This window comes from Triturus cristatus, chromosome 1_1, assembly GCF_964204655.1.
Source record: "Triturus cristatus chromosome 1_1, aTriCri1.1, whole genome shotgun sequence".
Taxonomy (NCBI): Eukaryota; Metazoa; Chordata; class Amphibia; order Caudata; family Salamandridae; genus Triturus; species Triturus cristatus.
Genome location: NC_140579.1, coordinates 1,286,905,396 through 1,286,926,373, shown reverse-complemented (window position 1 = coordinate 1,286,926,373; position 20,978 = coordinate 1,286,905,396).

Genomic DNA, 20,978 nt, shown 5'->3' with positions numbered 1-20,978 from the left:
AAATAGAGCATCTGAGAAGGAGTCAGCATGTTGATCAGGGATGACAGGAGGTTTGCCGTAGGTTGGAGGTGGCTGACAAGCTTGCCTTCGACAGACAGTCATCGAGGTATGAAAGTCTGGCACCATTGACCTCCAAAAGTGTGCTGCCACCACTGCTATTACTTTCGTGAACACCCGCAGAGCACTGGTGAGACCAAAGGGGAGAACTGCAAACTGAAAATGATCCTGCCCCACCATAATCTGCATGTAGCATCAGTGGGACTGCAGGACGAATATATGGAAATCGGCGCCCCTTTGTCCAACACCACCATCCAGTCTCCAGGGTCGAGGGCAAACCAGACCTGGACTAAGGTGAGCATTCTGAATTTCTCCTTCTGGAGGAAGAAGTTGAGAGGGCACATGTCTAAAATAGGCTGCAGGCCACGATCTTTTTTGGGCACCAGAAAGTAGTGTGAATAACTGCCACGTCCTACTTCAGTCACAGGCACCCTCTCAATACCCGTTTCCCCCAAAATAGCTTGCAATTTCTGTCTCAAAATGGAGAGAGCCTTCCATCAGTTATTGGGGAGGGAGACATTGGAAGAGGCAGCTGGAAAGAAAGGATGGGTAAGGCGTACCCCGGCAAATGACTTGTAGAACCCATCTGTCCAAAGTTACAACCTGTCAATCAGTTGGAAGTTACTGCCCGCCAACCCGGGCAGAAAAAGTTAATTCTGCCTCTCACCAGGTGGCTGTGCTCCTGTAAAGTCATGATGTGGGAATCTCCTTTATATAAAGTAAGACCACTTGGAGAAGGAGATTCATCAAGAATAAGCAGGTTATTAAGATCTGGCACGCTGCGACACAGTCTTTAGGCTGGAACAATAGGCTAACACTAGCCACCCCACTTTGGGACTCACAAAAGCTAGGATACCTGGGCAACTCCAAAGGTTTTGACAAATGGGACCTGATTGGCATTTCCAATATTGGAGATCTGTGGGGCGCGGAGGGAGTACAACCGTTTAACGTTCTTAAGAGTCAGTACTTATTGGCAGACTCTGAGTTGTTTAGATATCTACAGGTCCGACACGCACTACAGTCCGCACTACTCGGGGACGCCTCATTACCAGATAGCTCCCCATTAGAGGACAGACTTCTTGACGGACACCTGCCCGAGCGGGCTATATCCCTGACATATAGAAAACTTATCAACAACATGGGTGACCCCCTGACCCCATTGTGGGAGAAGTGGATAGGGGACGGTATTGAATTGGATGACAAAGGGTGGCAGACGGCGGTTTCATCCCCTAAAACAGTCGCAATATCAGCGCGGCTCCGACTGGTAGAACTCAAAATTCTGCACAGAATATATGTAACAGGGCCCCAACTGGTGCACATGGGGGGGTCGTACGGATGGGTCTTGCAGACGAGGGTGCTCCCATTCAGGCATTTTCATGCACATCATCTGGCATTGTAGACTAATCCAGGAGTACTGGCATAAGATACATACGGTCATGAGTGAAGTTTTGGAGGCTGAGATCCAGCCAGAAGCTCCCAGGTGCCTTCTTAATATCTGGGAACCGACAGACCTCAACACCTACGCCATACAATGGGTCACACTTGGTTGGATGATCGCCAAAAGGAATATTGCACAGCACTGGGGGGCCTAACACGCACCCACACTCGCGGACCCTCCGGGCCGGTCACCCCACGCCGCCCCGCTCCCACCTCCCAGCTGCTCCTCCCTCCCACTGAGCGATATACTGCAGAGTGCACGCAGTGGTGGGCAGTGACCTCTGACCCTCCGGGCCGGTCACCCCACGCACCGCGCACACTCCCGGCGAGTGAGCCCAGGCTGCCCCGATCCCGCCGAGTGCCGCCGCTGCCCGCAGCTGTGCTCCTGCTGTAATTTATTTCACTCTGTCTCTGCGCTGTTCCCCGTGGTAATTCCTTCGTTTGTCACTGCGCTCTAAACATCATTGTATTGTATTGTATTTTCCTCCGTTGTGCCCCTGCCCTCTGATTTGCGTTTTGTTTTGTCACTGCGCTCTTAGCATCATTGTATTGTATTGTATTTCTCTCCGCTGTGCCCCTGCCCTCTGATTTGCGTTTTGTTTTGTCACCGCGCTCTAAGCATCATTGTATTGTATTGTATTTTTCTCCGTTGTGCCCGTGCCCTCTGATTTGCGTTTTCTGTTCCCCCTCTGGCGTGGCCAGCCCCGGTCGCGTTTCCCGCCCGCTCCCCGCCGCTGCCCCCCTGCGGCCCCGCCCCCTTCCCTCTCTCTCCCTTCCCATTCACCGCCCCGCTCCCGCCTCCCAGCTGCTCCTCCCTCGCTCCGCCCCCCCACTCTCCCCATATGGCAGAGTGGCAAACGCGCAGCGTTGATGCGCAGTGGGCACGCCCTAAGCGCGCCGAAGTCGTGCCAAAGGTAAGCCCGTCGGCACCCGTCCGCGCCTGGACCTCGCCCAGCGCCCGAATCCCTGGCCCCCGCAGACACCAGCCCCCCCCGCCAGACCTACAACACCACCGAACTCAACACACTCAACACCGGCCGGATCCCGAGATGCTACCGAGCCACCCCGAGACGAACCCACGGACCCTTCAGCTGCCACTCCTGCAAGTTCACCTGCATCCGGACCTGCACCGCACCCGCCAAGCCGAGCACCAGCAGCAACCACCTGAAGTGCATCCTGCTCAACACTCGCTCCGTCCACAGACACGCTGTCGAACTCTGGAACCTCCTTGACACCACATCCCCAGAAGTCGCTTTCCTCACGGAAACCTGGATGAACGCCTCCTCAGCACCCGACATCGCCATCGCCATCCCGGACGGATACAAGATCACCCGGAGGGACCGCGGAAACCAGACCGGAGGAGGCATCGCCATCATCCACAGGAACACCATCCGCATCACGACCAACACCGACGACACCCTGACAACCGCCGAACACCTGCACTTCCAGATCCACACCGACCCCAAGACCACCCTCAGAGGCACCCTCATCTACAGACCCCCGGGACCACGCACACAATTCAGCGAAGACATCACCGACTTCATCAGCCCGCACGCCCTCCCCTCCGCTGACTACATCCTCCTCGGGGACCTCAACTTCCACCTGGAGAACAACAACGACCGCAACACCACCACCCTGCTGGACAACCTCGCCAACCTCGGTCTCAAGCAGCTGGTGACCACCCCCACCCACTACGCCGGACACACACTCGACCCCGTCTTCTCATCCAGCAAGGACATCGTCTTCAGCCACGCCACCGGACTCCACTGGACGGACCACAGCTGCATCCACTTCAGCTTCAGAAGAACAACGGTCCACCACCACCAGCAACAAGCTGCACGCAGAAGCTGGAACAACTTCACAGCCGACCAGCTCGCCGCATCCCTGAGCCAGCACCCCCCCACCAGCTCAGCAAACCCCAGCCAGGCCGCCGACAACCTCACGAAGTGGATCAGCGGCTGCGCAGACGACCTCGCCCCACTGAGGACCCCGCCTAGCAGACCCGGCAGTAAGAAAGCACCTTGGTTCACCGACGAACTCAAGAGCTCCAAGAAGAACTGCCGAGCCCTCGAGAGAGAGCTTGGCACAGAGACCCAACACCAGACAACATGACCACCCTCAAGCTCGCCACCCGAAAACACCATCAACTGATCCACACCACCAAGAAAACTGCATACAAGGAACGACTGGACAACAACGCACACAGCAGCAAGGAACTCTTCAACATCGTTAAAGAGCTCTCCAACCCCAACGCCGGATACAACGACATCACCCCATCTCAAGACCTCTGCAACTCCCTCGCCTCCTACTTCCACAACAAGCTCGCTGACATTCACAACAGCTTCAGCACACAACCAACGCTCCCCACGACCGCACCTACGCCCCCCACCACCACCCTCCGCGCCTGGACCCCGATCACCACCGAAGACACCATCCGCACGATGAACACCATCCACTCCGGATCTCCAACCGACCCCTGTCCTCACCACGTCTTCAACAAGGCCGACGCTGTCATCGCACCCCACCTGCGAGACATCATCAACACCTCCTTCGACACCGCTACCTTCCCTGAGAGCTGGAAGCACGCCGAACTCAGCGCCCTACTGAAGAAACCATCAGCGGACCCCACCGAACTCAAAACTACCGCCCCATCTCGCTCCTCCCGTTTCCGGCCAAAGTCATCGAGAAGACTGTCAACAAGCAGCTGGCCGCCTTCCTCGAGACGAATGGATCCCTCGACCTCTCGCAGTCTGGCTTCCGGGCCAACCACAGCACCGAGACCGCCCTCATCGCCGCCACCGATGACATCCGAGCCCTGCTCGACAACGGAGAAACAGCGGCCCTCATCCTCCTGGACCTCTCCGCGGCATTCGACACTGTCTGCCACCGCACCCTAGTGCGGCACCTCAGCAACGTCGGAATCCAGGAGAAGGCACTGGAGTGGATCATCTCCTTCCTCGCTGGAAGGACACAGAGAGTCCGCCTTCCCCCGTTCAGATCAGAAGCCACCGAAGTCATCTGCGGCGTTCCTCAGGGCTCCTCGCTCAGCCCCACCCTCTTCAATGTCTACATGAGCCCCCTTGCGGCCATCGCACGCCAACACAACCTCAACATCATCTCATACGCCGACGACACTCAGCTGATCCTCTCCCTCACCAACGACCCCGCCACCGCCAGAGCCAACCTACACTAAGGGATGACAGACGTAGCCGAGTGGATGACGACCAGCCGCCTGAAACTGAACTCAGACAAGACGGAAGTTCTCATTCTGGGCTCCTCACCCTCCACCTGGGACGACTCCTGGTGGCCTCCCGCCCTGGGCAGCGCACCCAAACCGACAGACCACGCACGCAACCTGGGCTTCATCCTGGACTCCTCCCTCTCCATGACCAGACAAGTCAACGCCGTCTCCTCGTCTTGCTTCAATATCCTGCGCATGCTACATATGATCTTCCGGTGGATCCCCACCGAGACCAGGAAGACGGTCACCCAGGCCCTCGTCACCAGCCGACTGGACTACGGCAACACCCTCTACGCCGGAACCACCGCCAAGCTCCAGTAGAGACTCCAGCGGATCCAGAACGCCTCAGCAAGACTCATCCTCGACATCCCCCGACACAGCCACATCTCCGGACACCTGAGAGACCTGCACTGGCTCCCGGTCAACAAGAGAATCACCTTCCGTCTCCTCACCCACGCTCACAAAGCCCTACACAACCAAGGCCCAAGATACCTCAACAGCCGCCTCAACTTCTACACTCCCACCCGCCAGCTTCGATCGACCAGCCACGCCCTCGCCGCCGTCCCCCGCATCCGAAGAGCCACAAAAGAAGGAAGGTCCTTCTCCTACCTTGCCGCCAAGACTTGGAACTCCCTCCCGACCCACCTCCGCCTGACCCAAGACCACCTCGCCTTCAGGAAGCAGCTCAAGACCTGGCTGTTCGAGCAGTAGCAGACCCCCCCTCCCCAGCGCCTTGAGACCCTCCGGGTGAGTAGTGCGCTATATAAATGTTTTGATTTGATTTGATTTGAAAAAGGACCTTGATTGGTGCATGAAACAAGAGAAGTCTTTATACACTGCGCGGGTTGCCCCCGTAAATGGTCCAAGATATGGACCCCTTGGAATCTATTCCGTGGAAGCATATGTACCCCCCCTCGATTGTATGATGAAGATGTCTCCTCTTCCCTGTAATTCCAACTGCATAAGTTTATTGTATGCTGAGAAATCCTTGTTTTTGCCGCTACCTATATTGTGATCCTGTGACACTATGCCTTGTTGTCGAATTGTTTCTAATAAAAAGAGTTATAAAAAAAAAAAAGAATAAGCAGGTTTATTCCAAAGTATTATAGGACCCATCCAATCCTACATCCAGCTCTATCACGATCCCAGCTTCTCCTCCAACCGCTCCTGCTGTTAGAACCCTATTCAAACATCACATTCTCTAACCTAGGCAACACATTGAGCATTCCTACGACCTAACAATGAGCAAGAGATATCTAGGTGTCAGAGGAGCATCACTATGACACCCAGGATACCACACACCTCCCCCCGTCAACCCAAAAAAACACATAAATTAAGTGCATGAGTTGAACAAACATACAAGCAGCATATATACATACAGGAAAAAAAACACATTAAAAAGGAGCACCACAAAACAATAAATATAAACTTTCAAATAACATATACTATAAAGGAACACAACAAATCATGAAATATAATCTTTCAAATATTCTGGCCTCTTTTGAACCCTAGAGGATTTGCGTGGGAAATCAGACCACACAGTATCATCTCCTGACATATTCTCTGGATCCACATTAAAATCAGAACATACAAAAATTCTTCCTAAGTTCCAAATCTTATGATCATTGGTTCTTACAGCATTATTAAACACTTTAACCACCTGCATAGGCTTAGAGAATTTCACTTTGGAACCCGGAAGTCTTACAACCACTTTATCTCCAATCTTAACTTCCGTTTGTTTAGTAGATTTTCATGCATCAAAATTTGCCTTCCTATCTAAACACTTTTTCTCTTCTCTTTTCCTCCACCCTTCAGCGTTCTTTTTGAATGAACTAGAAACAGTATCTCCCAAACATCGAACCCATGAGGGTTCCACCTGAGTACAAGGAGCCCTCCCTCTAAAAAGAACAAAGGGAGACTGACCCGTTGAACTGTGTGGAGTCATCCTGTAGTCTTCAACTTTCTTCAAAACTTGTTCTTTCCAATTTTTCCCAGAGCTTTTTGCTAAAGAAATTGTCTCCTTAATCACCATATTGAACCTCTCAACCATTCCATTGGTTTCCCGGTGATACAGGGAACATTTTTTATGTTTTATGCCTCTATCCTTAAGAAATGTTTCCATTTCTTTCGAGACTAGCTGCACCCCATTATCCGTTAGGATTGACTCTGTGAATCCTTCTCTAGTCATGAGATTTTCAAGAAATCTAATCACATGAATAGTCTCTATACCAGATGTAAACTGTATCTCAGGCCACCTTGAAAATAACTCCAAAAGCACCAAAATAAAATTCTGTTGTCCGTTGTAATGAATGGGACCCACAATATCCAGTGCTACTTCTTTCCAAGGTTCACTTGGAAGTTTCCTGATGATCATAGGTTGAACTCTGACAAGTTTCGACTTCTCACTTGTGGCACACACCAAGCAATCTCTAATAACCCTTTCTACTTGTAGGTCCATACCAGGCCACCAATAAGAAGAACGAAGTAGCTCTTTCGTCCTGGACATACCTGAGTGCAATTCATGCGCCATATCCACCAGAACCTTCCTTATCTACAATGGAGGTATTATCCGTGTTCCACGTACCAATATACCGTTACACACTCCCAACTCATCCTTCACACCCCAAAACTTTGTAGCTTCAAGCGACCCAGCATTTTTCTTTTTTCAACCATTCTGAATTAAACACATCACTTCAGACAATACAGGATCTTGAGATAACTTAATCCGCCATTGATCCTCATCAATAATACCTCCAGTGACCAAACACACATGCGAATCACTCTCAACCCAATCATCTGTGTCTTCTTCATCACCAGAACCCTCAACCAGCCTAGAAAGAGCATCAGCTACAGTATTCTCAATACCTGGGATGTATTTCATCTCAAAATCATACTCTTGAAGAGCTATGACCCACTTAATAATTCTTCCTGAAACCTGATCAATACCTTTTTTTTAAAATATCTCACATAGGGGTTTGTGATCTGATTTAACCAAAAATTTGGTACCCCACAAAAATTTCTTTAACTTTCTGATGGCCCAAAACACTGCAAGAGCCTCACGCTCAATTACAGAGTAGCGTGATTCTGTATCCTTAAGACCTCTAGAAATGAAAGTGATAGTTTCCAATCCATTTTCACTCTCTTGTTGTAACACTGCACCCAACCCTTTAACACTTGCATCCGTAGTTACCACAGAAGTTCTAGAGGGATTAAAACCTTTAAGGTTAGGTGCATTCTGGAGTTTTTTCTTAAGCCCAATAAATTCCTCATCACACTCCAGAGACCATTTGAATTCCACACCTTTCTTCAAAAGTGCTCTCATACTCGAGCAATGTTCTGCAAATCCCTCAACAAATTTATTATAATACTCAGCCATTCCAAAAAACTTCATATGTTCCTCTCTAGAAGATGGAGGTGGCATGCGAGAAATTGTGTTAACCAAGTCAGGTTTTGGAGAGATACCTGCTCCTGAAATCGTGTGTCCCAAATAATGAATAGAAGAGGTTTCAAAGCGACACTTCTCCAACTTTATGGTTAAATTGGCACTTTCAAGTCTGCTTAACACATCAAAAAGCAACCTCCTATGCTCCTTGTGATCCTTTGCAAACACCAATATGTCATCCTGATAGACACAAACCCCATCACACCCTTCAAGAACTCTCTCCATAGCACGTTGAAACACAGATGCCGCCGACACTAAGCCAAACGGCATCCTAACAAATCTAAAAGTTCCGAAAGGTGTGATAAAAGAAGTCAGATCTCTGGAAGACATCTCAAGCTCAATTTGGTGATATGCAGAGGCTAAGTCAATTGTGCTAAAAACTTTTGCACCACCTAGTAATGTGAGTAGCCCAGAGATGTTAGGTAGTGGATACTTATCAACAACCACCCACTTGTTTAGTTGTCTCAAGTCCACACATAAACGTAGAGACCCATTGGCCTTGCGTGCAGCTACAACCGGAGCAAGCCATTCAGTGTTTGAGACCTCTTCAATTATTCCACCATCTTTAAGTTTATCTAATTCTTTCTTCATCTCCTCCGTCACTGCTAAGGGTACACTCCTTACTTTACAAGTAGAAGGTTGAGAGTTAGGACGTAGAGGTATGTTCAATGTAAAATCTTTAAGACACCCTAACTCCTCTCTAAATACCTTTGGAAATTTCCTTTTAATGTCACTCACAACATCTCCATCAGAATCAAGAAGAACTGTTTGAATATTGTGTTTAAGAATGATTGGAGAGGAACTCCCTGGATCCACCATGACTCCTAAATCCGCTTGGTGGAACCAGCTGATGATACTATCACCCTTCTTGGAGACATACACCTTTCCCGCAACATATCATCCACAATATTCAATTAAACCTACAAAATACCCACACAGAGGTATGGGCTCACCCCCATATGCCAAGGGACGTATGTCTGGTTTCATTAAATTGACCTTCCCAGCAAGCTTTGTCTGAAAAAACATTTTTGACACAATGGTAATTTTGGCCCCTGAATCAAAAAGTACTCTTGTAGATTCACCCTCAACTTGTATTATATCCAAAGGACACGATCTTTGCTCTTCACACTTATTTTGTTGTACGTCAGATTTGATCTGAACCACTATTTGACCACATACAAAGTCCTCTTCTTGAATCTCTGTCTCAACAGTTTTGACATTGCTAGGAGAATTTTTTGTTTTACAAACAACTGAAAGATGACCCTTGCGCTTCAGAGCCGGACATTTTTTATCATTAGCATGATGCCCAAGTTTGTCACACCTAAAACATTTCGGCACAAAAGATTTAGATTTACCTTTAACAGCGTCATCCCCTCTAGACACATTTTTACTTACAATGCCCTCATTAACAGTTTGAATAGAAACTTTCACATCCTTCTTAAAAGTGTCAACACACTTTAAGGAGTGTTCGATCCTTTTTGCCATTTGTAATACCTCATCTAAGGAGGGTTCATCTCTTAACCAGAGTTCTTCACGAACTTTCTCTAAGTTGCACCCTAACATAAACTGATCTCTTATTCTCTCCTCTAATAGTTGATCAAATCTACATGAAGATGCAAGCTTCCTTATTTGAGTAGCATACGCCTCTACTTATTCACCATCGTTCTGTAGCCTTTTAGTAAACTGATACCTTTCAAGTATTGTGCTAACTTTTGGTAAATAATGATTATCTAATTTTCTAATACAAACATCATATTCATTTAGACCCCTGCTTTCCGCTGCAGTTAGATCAGCTAAATGATCAAAAACATCTTGTCCCTCCGACCCGAGACAATGTAAAAGAAGAGCGGTTTTCCGCTCTGCACCAAGATTCGCACCACAGACTTTAGCATATCGCTCAAATACCTTCTTCCACTTCTTCCACTTGATAGTGGGCTCACCAGGTTCAGATAAAAAGAAGGGAGGAGCAGTCACATTCTGCATACTTATTATAAGTAAATTGACAACTATAATAAAACAAAACTTCTTATACTAAAACTCACATCTGATGAATGAGTTCGCAAAAATACAATAAGAAATTAATACAATATGAAATGAACATGACAGCATCCCCACATAAACCTTGAAATCATGGAACATTTCTGCTCTCTGTATATTTAGAGCCTGCATTATGTTAGAAATGGAAGGCTCCTCACCCCCACCACACCGTTCATCCAGCTGATTCTGCACAGAAATATGAATTACGGCACTTTCTGCGATAGCCTGAAGACCTTGGGGGAGGGGGGAGGCAGAAGAGTAAGATCTTGTAGATAGATTATTACGCTCAGTTGGTATTGCACCCTTAGAATAGTGGAGCGCCCCATCAGCAATATTTTGACCATAGTCAGTGCACTGGCCCTCGATTGAGGCTTGTACATAATCCAAAGTAGATGTATCAGTAACAGCAGTGGTAGAGTTATTAGGCGTTAAGAGAACTGGGGGGAAAGGGCCGGCCGTAGCTGCCAGTAAGTCAACCGGCAAGTCTGAGCTTTTTCGCAAAGAATGGGTGTTTATACCTCCCAAACCCGAGTTGGATAATCTGGAGACAATGTTTCTAACTTCGCTCTTTGATGACACCCATTTGCATAGTGGGCTCGTCCCTGAGTCAGCCTTGCAGGAGCTGGTGCCCTTCAGTCGACCAAAAACATCAGTGATTTGAGCCACATTGCCAGTGCTGCCTCGACCTCGACCTCTACCACCTTTTCCAGATCGGTTTGATTTAAAACCCTTAGTTTTCGGGGTATCACCCTCTGAGCCATGCACAGCGCTACTGATCCTAGTGTTAGCACCACTGTGCCCAGGAGAGCCATGATTTACAGGAGAGAGCACCTCCTTGCCAGGTTCCGTAGGTAAATTCATCTGCTCCTCACAGCCACCAATCACGTTATCATTGTCAGTTATTTTGCCAGTGTTAGCAATCGAACAATTATGATCATTACATGGGCTTGCCTCCTGTCTGGTACCATCTGAAAGCTCTCCACCTATATTGTTGGGATCCTCAGCTTGAATGATGTGGACAAGAACTGGCGAATTCAGTTCGACTGTATCGCCAAGTAGAGAAAGATCAGGAGGAACCAAGCCAACTGAGACCGATGAGTCCACCCCTGCAACAGGAGATCCTGATCTTGAAACATGAGATGATACCTCCGTACCCCCCCACCCCTCATTGACTGAGGCATTGAGGACTTCAGCCATCTGGGAGGGAGGGGCAGCAGACTCAGAGTCACAGGATCGAAGAAGTGCCGTAACTTTCCCTGAGCGCAGAAGCTTTAAAATAGGCTTCCCCACCTGAGGATCCGCTGGGCTAACTAGAGCAATATTGCCAGGTAGAGCTCTCTGTGGCGAAATTACATTATCAAAGACTGCATTAATCGTGGAGGTAGTCTCACCTTCCAAGCGCTCCCGTACTGCAGAATGAGCATCCTTCTCTGCTTGTACCTCAGCTCACACTCGGCGAGTTGTCTGTGGAGGGGCCATGATTTCCAGCTGCTCTCCCACCAGATTCACAGATTTCCAAGTCCGCACGATGCGGCCAACACCTCCACACCTGCCCCCAATCCACAGAGTGCCTGCAGGTCCGTCGATGGCAAGCCGAGAGGCCCGAGAGGCCCGGGAATCCAGCACCGTAGTCGGGGCAAAGACTCCAAGCGGACTCCTAGCTGTGATCCATCCCGCTACGCGGACGCCGCGAAGCACAGAGCCGACACCCACCAGCCGGCACATTTGTGAACCTGCAGCCCAGAGGAACCAAGAAGACGAGGCACACTGCACCGGGACGCCGAGAAACCGTAGGTAAAGATAGCACTTCAGAGGTTAAACTGTGACGTTATTCTCTTCAGCTGTATCATGAAGTAGGAAAGTAATCACATCGGACGAGGAGGCTGCGCGGCAGCGCGGCAGGCATCTGACCCCGGAGAGGGCGGACGCGTCCTTCAACGGTGGATACAATCCGCCATCTTCCTTTCCCCCGGGCAGGTAGCCGCCTGCACATTATCAACAGGCAAGGGCGGACTGTGTTGAAATCAAAAAGGCATTATCTGAGGTCACTGCTAAAGTTCATCATTTAACAGTGGATGTTACTGAGCTGCAACAGCGTGTTGCAGATGTAGAGGAAGCTAATACTCTAGCTATTAAATCAGTCACCATTCAGGAGTCGCAGCTGGTCTCTATTCAGTTAAAGATCGGTGATACTGAAAATAGACAGCGGCGACATAATTTGAGGATTTTTGGGGTACCAGAAGGGAAGGAGGGCTCTGACCCTCGTGCATTTGTTGTGGACTTATTTCAGAAAGCCTTCCCGGAGTTGGGGGACTGGGACTTGGACACACAGGTTCAAAGAGCACACCGTCTCCCATTAATCTTAAAAACAAACTTACAAGCTAAAACAAAATTTTCAAGGCCCATTCTGTTTTTTTGGGGTAATTTTCTACTCCGTCAGGCTATTTTCTTTAAAGCTAGACCAGCGGCTCCTGTTCAGGTTGACTCTATGTCAATATTTGTTAGATCAGACTTGTGTAAATCATCTATGGAGAAAAGATGGCAGTTTCGCCAACCTATAGATTCCTTTAAGCCTTTATGTTCTCAAGTATTCTTGCAGGAGCCTGCTAGGCTTAAAGTGATCAGAAATGGTCGCTCATATTTTTTCTTAAGTGAACAGGAGGCTAAAATAGCGCTTGCTAATTGGCAAACCACCCCTAAGTCTTGATTACTGTAATCAATGAGAGTTAAGATTGGGCTTGATGTTTTTGATGTTTTTGTTGTCTGGGGGGGGGGGGTTCTTTTTCCCTTTTGGGTGGCATTTACTATAAGAGGAAAATACACTAAGTGGAACTGGATTGTGGGGGTAGGTTGTGCTGGTAGGCTCGTGGTCTAGGGGGGGTGGATGAAGCGTCCTTCATATGCTGTCGGGTTAGGACAGCTTTAAGGGGGGCGATTCCTTTCTTAAGAAACTGGAGGGAGGGGTTCGGGATTGGCATTAGGGGGATGGAGGGTTTGGTGGGGTTAAATAGTCACGGTATTGTCAAAATGGCACAGGAAATAGCTGAAAATAAATGTGAGAAATTTGAGGAGGAGGAATCATTTAGTATTTTAGAAAAAGAATTGGCTGGGAATGTCTAGAGTGAAATTTATGAGTAATGTTTGTGGGCTGAATTTAGCCAGTAAAAGGCGATTGGTGGCTGAAGAGCTCAAAGGATTTAAGCCTCAAATAGTCGGATTAGCAGAAACCCACGTGTCTTATCAAGATAGAAATTTCTTTAAGCAGCTTGGTTATGATTTGGTAGTATGTACTTTGCAGACAGTCTCTATACGGGGGTCACTCTTTTAAAGGATACATTTTCTAAAATCACTGTGCTGCGAACTCTTGCTGATAGCCGGGGTAGGTGGGCAATTGCGCAACTCCTTATTTTTGGTAGGAAGGTTACAGTTTCTATGGTTTATGGCCCTAATGTGGACTGTCCTGAGGTTATTTCTTATCTGAATTCTGAACTCTTGGATTGGGATGGCGACCTTATTGTGATAGGCGATTTTAATTGCATCTTAGATTAAAAAAATCGATACCACAAATGCGTTTGCCAGAGCTAGAATGGTCCGGGTTAGGGATGCAATAAGGGACTTATTACATATCCATCAACTGGAAGATGCCTGGAGAATATTATTTCCTACTAGTCCTGGATTTACTTTTTTTTCTCATCCCCATAAACAATACTCTAGGATTTATATGATTTTTACTACTGGCCGGCTTCTGTCCAATGCACTTATGGTAGTCTGTCCTAAAATAACCTCGGACCATAATCCTATTATGCTTTCCATTTATTTTGGCTCATCTAGACAGGATCAAGTTAGGGAATTTTCATTTCCTCGGCATCTTCTAAGTAACTCGGCTTTTATTGATTATATGCATCTGGCCCTAAATTAATATATTGTTAATAATCATTATACCTCCTCTCTTGCGTTGGTATGGGATTGTTTAAAAGCAGTTGTCAGAGGCGCTACTACTCAGTTTATAGTTAGGCAAAATAGATCTAATAATATTCAACTGAGTAATGAATATCGGCAATACTCCGAACTGGAGCAGCAACATGCCCGGGTAATCGCTTCAAAAGATATTAATGAACCATTAATTTATGCCCAAATTATTGAAGTTAGAGCCAAACTTAATAGAGGGCTGAAGGAAAAGGCCGCCAATAACTTTACTAAGTTTAGATCCCTGCAGTATGAATATGGGGAAAGGGTTGGCAGGGTATTGGCTCATCAACTGACTGATCGTAAGGCTAAATCGCATATTAAGATTATTAATGGGGTAGACGGTATCACTTATACGAAGTCGGAGGACATAGCAAAGCAATTTATGATCTTCTATGCTAGTTTATATAAGCAATCTGGCATTTTCAATCAGCCGGTGGTTATGAATTATTTACAAGAAAGTGTTCTACCTTCTTTGGACCTATCTCAAACCTCGAGCATGGAGAAAAGCGCTGACCTGGAGGAATGGCAAGGCGGCGGGTGAGGACACCATTCTGCTCGAGTTTTATAAAATCTTTAGGGACCTGCTGATGCCAGTTCTTCTGGAGTTGATTAATGATATACTTCAGGGAGGGGTGGCACCTCCCTCTTGGAATCGAACTAATATCATGATTTTCCCAAAAAAGGGCAAACTGGTAGAAGAATTGGGATCATATCGACCGATCTCTCTTATTAATTCGGATGCGAAAATCTTTGCTAAACTCCTCGCTTCTCGCCTTTCCATACATATACACCTGCTGGTCTCAGACGAACAGCACGGTTTTGTTCCCGGTAGAGATACTGTAACCCATATAAATACTGCTTTCGCGGCTTTTGATGTTGCTAGTCATTTGGGTCATCAGATTGGCATGTTAATGCTGGACGCCGAGAAGGCTTTTGACCGAGTAGCTTGGGGGTTTCTCTGGTGTACTATGCTCTCTTTAGGCCTCGGTCGAAGGTTTGTCTCGGCGGTCCAGCGACTTTACCAGTGGCGGTTTTACCATTAGGGCGGTGGGGCGTTGCCCCACCTATTATTGGCACCATTTCAACTTTCAAACTTTTTTTAAAATAATTTTTTTTTAAAGTTTGAAAGTTGAAAATATTGCCAAATTAAGAGATTATTTATTAATTATTTTGCTCACGAGAGTCGCACGGCGGCGTCACGTCATGTGACACGAGCCGAGCGGGGCGCACTGTCAGAGTGATTGCGGCTGTGGGACGACAGCAGTGCGCATGTACTTTTTGACCGGCTGCCAGGAATCCAACATGCGCCAGCAATGCTTTCTATAACAATTTTATAACAAACATATCGGTGACAGGGGGCTGGGCCGAAATTGTCGTCCCCAGTAGTCGCAAAATGAGCGGCGAGTTTGCCTGCTCACACACGTCAATCCTAGCGCTCTCTAGCATCTATTGGCTGCCGCTGCTCGTGTAGAGCGCGGTTTACATACACAGCCAGTCAGTTGGCACCGCGGGGGATGGAGGGCCGCCCAACATAGCAACGGACGGCCAATAACTGTAATGGCTTATTGTTAAGCCATGCAGTGATTGGCCGTTCTGCAATTAATGCTGGGCAAATCAGGAGAAGTCATCCTCCGACCTTGACCCTAGTCTAGTGTGCGCCGGGCACGAGTAGTCTAGAGGAGACAGGAGAGAGAGGAGAGATTACTCAGACTAACTGTGTGAGACATGGGTCCGTGACACGACGAGTCATCATAATCACCGCCGGCAACTTCGATCGGATACTAGTAGTGTGTACTACTCACTCAGTCAGTGCTCCAAATCCAATCCACATTTTTGTTACCTAAGTAAGTTAGCACTGTTTGTGGCAGACAGTTCATATATCTAATATTTATATTATAACAGGTGCTGACTGTGGCTGGTATTATTTGCATGGGAGGGCCTCCGATCAACCGTCCGATTGCTTATTTAATTAGTATGCCCCTCCCTCGCACAGCGGGGCCTTTGTGTGCGCACGTGGTGGTGTCTGGGTCGTGACTTGACCTCCAGGCTGTCCAAGGCACAGACTCCGACAACGGCGGATAATGTGGAGAGAAAATGCGGGCTAATTACCGTCCGTCTTTAGATCACGGTCGGCTATTATGATTAACCCATCAGGAGTCATTCCCCTACAAACGAGTGTATAGAACTCTGTACTGGGCAGTGTGTGGTGTGGCACTGGGCATTAATCACTGATTAATAATCAGCACAGCAGTTTTAGGTGTTCAGTCAGTATTGAAACGGAAGCAGCATTAACTGTGAAATGAGGCCTCAGCTTCGGGTGTCCTTATCAGCAAATAACAGCAGCAGACTGTGAGGTTAAGCACGAAGGATACCGGAAGCTGAGGCCTCATGTCATTTCACTCGAGTCGAGGCATCTGCTTTGAAGAGGCCGCTTTACGAGCCTGGGTGCGTGACACGACACGAGTCATTATAATCACCGCCGGCAACTTCGATCGGATAGTCTACTACTCACTCAGTCATCAGTGCTCCAGTCCACATTTTTGTTACCTAAGTAAGTTAGCACTGTTTGTGGCAGACAGTTAATAAATCTAATATTATAACAGGTGCTGTGGCTGGTATTATTTGCATGGGAGGGCCTCCGATCCACCGTCCGATTGCTTATTTAATTAGTATGCCCCTCCCTTGCACTTTCACAATTGCTTTATTAACCTTTCTGCTTTCTCAAATTTGCTTGTAAATGCACCATTTGTCCCTCCTTAGGTTGTTCAGGCTCGCTCGCTGCGCTCGCTCGCTACCGTGCAGTATAACTCATTTTACGCCCCACCAATTTCAAAAGTCACCAGCCGCCACTGAGAGTGAGTAGTAGAGAGTGTGTAGTAGAGAGAGAGTAGTAGAGAAAGAGTAGTAGAGAGTAGTAGAGTAGTAGAGAGTGAGTAGCAGAGTGAGTAGTAGAGAGTAGTAGAGAGTGAGAAGTAGAGAGTAGTAGAAAGTAGTAGAGAGTGAGTAGTAGAGGGAGTAGTAGAGAGTAGTAGAGAGTGAGTAGTAGAGAGTGAGTAGAGAGTGAGTATTAGAGAGTGAGTAGTAGAGAGTGAGTAGTGGAGACTGAGTAGCAGAGAGAGAGTAGTAGAGAATGAGTAGTAGAGAATGAGTAGTAGAGAGTAGTTGAGAGAGTAGTAGAGAGTAGTAGAGAGTAGTAGAGAGAGAGTAGTAGAGTGAGTAGTAGAGAGTGAGTAGTAGAGAGAGAGTAGTAGAGAGTGAGTAGTAGAGAGAGAGTAGTAGAGAGTGAGTAGTAGAGAGAGTAGTAGAGAGTAGTACAGAGTGAGTAGTAGAGAGTGATTAGTAGAGAGTAGTGGAGTAGTAAAGAGTGAGTAGTAGAGAGTAGTAGAGAGTGAGTAGTAGAGTGAGTAGTAGGGAGTAGTAGAGAGTGAGTAGTAGAGTGAGTAGTAGAGTGAGTAGTAGAGAGCAAGTAGTAGAGAGTGTGTAGTAGTAGAGAGAGAGTAGTAGAGAGTGAGTAGTAGAGAGTGAGTAGTAGAGAGTGAGTAGTAGAGAGTAGGTGAGTAGTAGAGAGTGAGTAGTAGAGAGTGAGTAGCAGAGAGAGTAGTAGAGAGTAGTAGAGTGAGTAGAGAGTGAGTAGCAGAGAGTGAGTAGTAGAGAGTGAGTAGTAGAGAGTAGTAGAGAGTGAGTAGTAGAGAGTAGTAGAGTGAGTAGTAGAGAGGGAGTAGTAGAGATAGAGTAGTAGAGAGAGAGTAGTAGAGAGTAGTAGAGAGTGAGTAGTAGAGTAGTAGAGAGTGAGTGGTAGAGAGTGAGTAGTAGAGAGTGAGTAGTAGAGAGTAGTAGTAGAGAGTAGTAGAAAGTGAGTAGTAGAAAGTAGTAGCGAGTGAGTAGTAGAGAGTGAGTAGTTTAATTTAAAAGGAACACAATGAGGAGGTTCATTTTGCCATAGAAATTATGATTAGTGAGGAAAAAAGAAAAATTAGGGCACATTTTGATTGACTTCTCAAATCCTCTTATATTTCATTAAAAAATTCTGACATGCAGACTGAAACATGCACTTTCAATACCAGCAGCAGACTTCCCTGGTGAGCAGTAGCTTTACTACAGTGATCTAATGAGCAACTAGAGTGCTACCATTCAGAATTTATGGAAAATGTGTGACACATCTGAATGCCTTCTTGATGGAATCAAAGTAAACAAGCATTGAAAATGCAATAGGTCTCGCCCTCGTTTAAGTTAAAGCAATTCTGTTTGTAATTAGGTGGCTTTTTAGCTTTGCTTGTATTAGAGTTTTCAAACTTTCATGTACATACCATGCATATGTATGCATATAGATATATGTATATGTTTGCATGAATTTATATTTATATAGATATGCAGATTATATTTATATGTTTACATATGTATATATATATATACACATACATATATATAAATGCATATGCATATATATGCATATATATATGTGCATATGTGTGCATGTACAGAGAGGTAGAGAGGTAGAGGTGTATAGGTAGAGGTGTAGAGGTGTAGAGGTAGAGGTAGAGAGGTAGAGAGTAGTAGAGAGAGAGGTAGAGAGGTAGAGAGTAGAGAGCGAGTTATAGAGAGTAGAGAGTGAGTAGTAGAGAGTAGTAGAGAAAGTATCAGAGAGTGAGTAGTAGAGAGTAGTAGAGTGAGTAGTAGTAGAGTGAGTAGTAGAGAGTGAGTAGTAGAGAGTGAGTATTAGAGAGTGAGTAGTAGAGTGAGTAGTAGAGAGTAGTAGAGAGTAGTAGAGTGAGTAGTAGAGAGTGAGTAGTCAAGAGTGAGTAGCAGAGTGAGTAGTAGAGAGTAGTAGAGAGTGAGTAGTAGAGAGTAGTAGAGAATGAGTAGTAGAGAGTAGTAGAGAATGAGTAGTAGAGAGTGGTAGAGAGAGTAGTAGAGAGTGAGTAGTAGAGAGTAGTAGAGAGTGAGTAGTAGAGAGTAGTAGAGTGAGTAGTAGAGAGTGAGTAGTAGAGAGAGAGTAGTAGAGAGTAGTGGAGTAGTAGAGAGTGAGTAGTAAAGAGTAGTAGAGAGTGAGTATTAGGAGTGAGTACTAGAGAGTAGTAGAGAGCGAGTAGCAGAGAGCAAGTAGTAGAGAGTGAGTAGTAGAGAGTGAGTAGTAGAGAGTGAGTAGTAGAGAGAGTAGTAGAGAGTGAGAAGTAGAGAGAGTAGTAGAGTAGTAGAGAGTGAGTAGTAGAGTGAGTAGTAGAGAGTAGTTGAGAGCGAGTAGTAGAGAATCAGTAGTGGAGAGTGAGCAGTAGAGAGTAGTAGAGAGTGAGTAGTAGAGAGTGAGTAGTACAGAGTGAGTAGTACAGAGTAGTACAGAGTGAGTAGTAGAGAGAAGTAGAGTGAGTAGTAGAGAGTGAGTAGTAGAGAGTGAGTAGTAGAGTAGTAGAGTGAGTAGGAGAGAGTAGGAGAGTGAGTAGTAGAGAATAGTAGAGAGTGAGTAGTGGAGCGAGTAGTAGAGAGTAGTAGAGAGTGAGTAGTAGAGAGTGAGTAGCAGAGAGAGTAGTAGAGAGTAGTAGAGAGTGAGTAGTAGAGAGTGAGTAGTAGAGAGTAGTAGAGAGCGAGTAGTAGAGTGTGAGTAGTGGAGAGTGAGTAGTAGAGAGTGAATAGTAGAGTGAATAGTAGAGAGAGAGTAGTAGAGAGTGAGTAGTAGAGAGTGAGTAGGATGACTGCATAACCGACTAAGATGACTGCTGATGTGTCAATGTCTATATATGTGTATAAGTGCATTTGATAGTGTTCTATTAATTAATGACTGCATGTATAGATGATTCTGTTGTTGAATGGGTAGTTGTGTGTGTAGACTTAGGAATCAGTGAGTGGGTATGTAGTAACTGGTATTGGTGTGTCAATGGTTTCAAATATGGTACTCTGTATTTTACAGTGAGTGATGAAAGGTTATACTAGTGTATGATGTGGTGTATAGGATTGTCAAGTGGATGATGTCATCAGTGATGTCATTTGAGATGTCATCAGTGATGTCACTGACCATGTCATGAATGATGCAATATGTGACATCATCAGCAGTGCATTGCAGGCGCGTGAGTTATAGTTAGCAGAACTAACTATAACGGAGGAATTTCTATGGTTTTGTATGAGTGAAATGGGCAGCTAACTATAACACCCCTGAAACCTATGTTTTTTTCTGTGAATATAAATATATACACTCTATACCTCTGCCCAAAACGCGTAGGTCGTCTTTTTGTTACCCGACGCACTTTGCATGGTTGAAACATAAGGAGAAATGAAAAAGAAAAAAAGCAAATAACCAATCAAGTGAGCAACTTGAACTTACCTGGATTTGCTGTTTGGTGTGCTGCCTTTATGTGACCCTCTGGGACTTGGTGGTTTTTGCTGAGGGTCTGTACGGAAAACTTCTTCCCACATATATATATATATATATATATATATATATATATATATATATATATATATATATATTACCTACTGGCGGTCGCCAGTAGGTAGTTATAGTTAGGACCGTGTTTCCATAGGAAATCTCAAAATTCTATTTTGAATAACTTTGGTGCCGGTTGATGAATCCTCGTGAAATTTTCAAAACTAATGGGGCACTCCGCTCAGCTCCTACCCTGAAAGTTTCGGGGTGATTCGTCAAGCGGGGGCCGAGAAAAAGGGGGGGTCCCAAAACGTGTTTTCCCCATGGATTTTTCCATAGGGACTTTAGTCGCAGCTACAGCCCGAACGGCTGAACAGAATTATGTGAAATTTGGCAGAGAGGTAGCCATAAGGTCCATGAAGTGCCTTTTGCAGGTTTGA